Source organism: Austrofundulus limnaeus, unplaced genomic scaffold, assembly GCF_001266775.1.
Source record: "Austrofundulus limnaeus strain Quisiro unplaced genomic scaffold, Austrofundulus_limnaeus-1.0 Scaffold849, whole genome shotgun sequence".
NCBI classification, from domain to species: domain Eukaryota; kingdom Metazoa; phylum Chordata; class Actinopteri; order Cyprinodontiformes; family Rivulidae; genus Austrofundulus; species Austrofundulus limnaeus.
The window spans coordinates 108,141-112,484 of NW_013953251.1; positions in this window are offsets into that span (position 1 = coordinate 108,141).

Here is a 4,344-nt window from a genome sequence, read left to right on the forward strand (position 1 = left end):
GTAGCCTCGTCTGATGTAATCACGCATTGCGTAGCCCCGTCTGATGTAATCACGCATTACGTAGCCTCGTCTGATGTAATCACGCATTGCGTAGCCCCGTCTGATGTAATCACGCATTGCGTAGCCTCGTCTGACGTAACCACGCATTGCGTAGCCTCGTCTGACGTAATCACGCGTTGCGTAGCCTCGTCTGACGTAACCACATATTGCCTTGCCTCGTCTGATGTAACCACGCATTGCGTAGCCTTGTCTGACGTAATCACGCATTGCATAGCCTCGTTCGACGTAATCACGCGTTGCATAGCCTTGTCTGATGTAATCACGCGTTGCGTAGCCTCGTCTGACGTAACCACGCATTGCGTAGCCTCGTCTGATGTAATCACGCATTGCGTAGCCTCGTCTGATGTAATCACGCATTACGTAGCCTCGTCTGATGTAATCACGCATTACGTAGCCTCGTCTGACGTAATCACGCGTTGCGTAGCCTCGTTTATTTGCATCAAACAGTCGAGAGGTAAACTAAATGGAAACAGTCTAGATTCGAAATTTAATAAAAAATTTTACGAATTTTGAAAAGTTTGAAAAAAATTCACTCTACAACTGGATGGAAACACAATTATAGACTCAGATCCACAATAACTTCAGCCAGGAGAATAAAAAGAATACTTAGTGTAGTTAGACCAGCAATGAAGAAAAGAATGAAAGTGTTATTTTTTTATTTCCCTGCAAGCAAGAGCTTTAAAAGTTCAATAAAGAACTGAGTAGTTGATAGGTGGGTGTTTTGTTTTCTGTTTGAGTTTTAAATTGTGTCACATTTAATCATGTAAAGAACGATTCAGCGATCAGTTACTGGTGTTTTTGCGTTTTGCCACATCTCCCCTCCCTGTGCAGTTGTTCACGTGTGTTCTGGCACTGCTTCCAGGCCTGGGGATAATGAGAGATGAGGAGGAGGAGGAGGAGGAGGGAAGGGTTGGGTGTGCGGGGCAGGCTGACTCCTTCGGCTCCTCTTCCCTCTTTTGGACCTGTCAGGCAGCCAGCCAGGGAGTAATGTGGAAATGTGGCTGGCTGGCGTCAACTTGATTAAGTCTGTGCACGTGTCTCGGCAGAGAGGAGACCCCAGGCTTAATCACCCTTAGCCTTGACACTCTCCTTCCCTGTCGTTTTTTTTTTTTTGCTACCTATAGCTCTTTTTTCCTTTTTCTCGCCTCTCCTTTTCTTCTTCCTTCTATTCCAATGTACCACGCCCACTCAGACTGAGAGGTTTTACCCTTTTTTCTGCAGTATTTTATTTGATTTTTTTCATTATTTGTATGGCTTTTCTCATACCTTCTCTTTGTAACTGACTCTTTAGCCCTTCTTTTATTTATTTTTTTATTTTATGCTTTTGTTTTTTGTGTTACTTATCCTTTCTTCCTCCTTCCTCTTTTCTTGCACCATGACCCTGACTCCCTGTTTTCTTTTTCTAATGCTTCTTTGGCCCATGTTTGAAGCAGTTTTGTGTGAATAAATCAATCTATTCACACATTAAAAGCACATTTTGACTTCTGTGCACATCATCCCTTATTTTCCTTTGTTTGTTTTGTTTTGTTTTCAAGTAGCCAGACTTTGTTGGAGTCTTTTAAAATGTTTTCTTGAATGATAATGTCCCTGGTGTTCAGATTTTCTTTCAGCCATGAACCATTTCCACTCAGTTTTAGTTCAGTTGTCAAAAAACAACAACTAGTTTTGTTGTCGTTGTTTGTTGGACATAACACTGCCCTGGACTAGAAGCACTTTGATATTTTTAAAACCTTGTACAGCTATAAACAAACCAGAATGAAAAATGCTTCCTCCATCATGTTTCAGTCTTTCAGTAAGAGTTTAATCTCCGCCATAACTCTGAAAACATGATACCTTACTTTTTATTTGTATTAGCAGAAACAGTATTTTTTGTAACTTCATTTGAACTCAACCACTCACGCTGCTTCACCCAGCTAACACCATATGTTTGTTATCTTGATATCTCTGTTCCATATGTCTATATATGGAACAAAGCATAAAAATATTTGCATTTGGTTTATTTTATTTATTTATTTATTTTTTTGTGGGAAAGCATGTTTCTTTCCTCTTGAATGGCGGCACACTTGTAAGGAACATGCATTTGTTGGCTGAGCAGCTGAGATAAACATATAAGCCGTGTTTCCATCCAATCTCAATTCACATTTTGAGTGAACTTTTAAAATGTCGCAAAAAAAGAAATGCGCATCAGACATGTTTACATCAACTGGCTTGGAGCGAGTCCAGCTGCAGCAGCTGCAGTTATTGGACAGCTGATCCAGGTAAATGTTGGCTGCATCAGAACGTATTCGTCAAACGTGTTTCCATTTCCCATTTTGCGCATTAACTCTTTTTCAGAAAATCCAAAAACCAGCTCAAGCGAGTGTAAAAACTTTTTTGCAAAACTGAGTAATCTTTTTGCAAATTTTGCTGTTCCTCTTCTTTACAACGCGATACTTCAAGATGTGCTTAAAAAACAGGATTATGCTGATCAAAAACCTGCCAAATTTCTGCCGAAGTTAAACAGCTGAATCTGTGGTAACGCTTTCTTTTACAGCACCCTTATTACCATGTAATTACAAGGTAATATAAAAGTAATTAAATGTAATTACTACCTTATTACCGTGTAATTACGTGGTAAGTAGGGTACAATTTCACTATGTAATTAATTGTCTGCAGTAATGTAGCACTTACTTGGTAATGTATTACAATTCACTGTGTTACACCTAGTAGTAGGTAATTTGGCCAGTTTTAAAGTTATATTTTATTGTAATTAACCACTAACCCCAAAATTTAGTTGCATTCATTTGGTTATAAATATCGTGTTGAGTTAATATTGAATAGTAATTTGATTGTAGTTACCCAATAAAGGTAGTTTTACTAACAGTAGTTTTTCTTTTTTACCCCTAATTACGACATACTTACATGGTAGTAATTATTAATTAGTAATAAGGTTGTAATTACATTTAATCCCTTTTTATTACCTTGTAATTACATAGTAATAAGGTAGTAATTACATTTAATTACTGTTTTATTACCTTGTAATGACATGGTAATAAGGTAGTAATTACATTTAATTACATTTATTACCTTGCAATTACATGGTAATAAGGTAGTAATTACATTTAATTACTTTTATTACCTTGCAGTTACATAGTAGTAAGGTAGTAATTACATTTAATTACTTTTTATTACTTTGTAATTACATGGTGATAAGGTAGTAATTACATTTAATTACTTTTTATTACTTGTAATTACATAGTAATAAGGTAGTAATTACATTTAATTACTTTTTATTACCTTGTAATTACATGGTAATAAGGTAGTAATTACATTTAATTACTTTTTTATTACCTTGTAATTACATGGTAATAAGGTAGTAATTACATTTAATTACATTTATTACCTTGCAATTACATGGTAATAAGGTAGTAATTACATTTAATTACTTTTATTACCTTGCAGTTACATAGTAGTAAGGTAGTAATTACATTTAATTACTTTTTATTACCTTGTAATTACATGGTAATAAGGTGGTAATTACATTTAATTACTTTTGTATTACCTTGTAATTACATGGTAATAAGGTGGTAATTACATTTAATTACTTTTGTATTACCTTGTAATTACATGGTAATAAGGTGGTAATTACATTTAATTACTTTTGTATTACCTTGTAATTACATGGTAATAAGGGTACCATAAAAGAAAGCATTACAGAATCTGCAGCTTCTGGTAGCCCAAGTGCTGACAATCACACACCAGTGTGGCACCTGTTAGTGATCAGCGTCAGTCCCAGTATCTCCACAGTCTGTCACTGAACTCTTGTTTTTTTTTCGAGATGACAACACTCACCTGGATAGAGAGTGGTTTTTCAGAGACTACCTCTAGAATTTGGGAGTGAAGAGAAAAGAACGGCTTTGTCTGCAGTTCTGACCTCAGTGAACACCTGTGGGAACAGTTTGGGCGTTCTGTTGATCCAGAGTGGTCAACACACCCACACTGACTGACTTAATGACAAGCGCTTGTTCAAGAGTGGAGTGCCATCATCCCACAGCAGGGTGTGACAAAGCTGGTGAGCAGCATGGGGAGGAGGTGTCAGGATGTTGTGACTGTGTATGGTACTTCTACATTTCACTGAGGCCCCTGTAATAGTTAAATAAGTAAATTGTTAAATTTTCAGCTTGCCTTATTTCTTCAGATTTCAGTCATCCAGCCCAATAAACCAGAGATTCTTGACCTTTTTGACCTCGGGGCCCAATTTATTGAACATAAAGTGACACGAGGCCCAGTCAGACATTACCAATG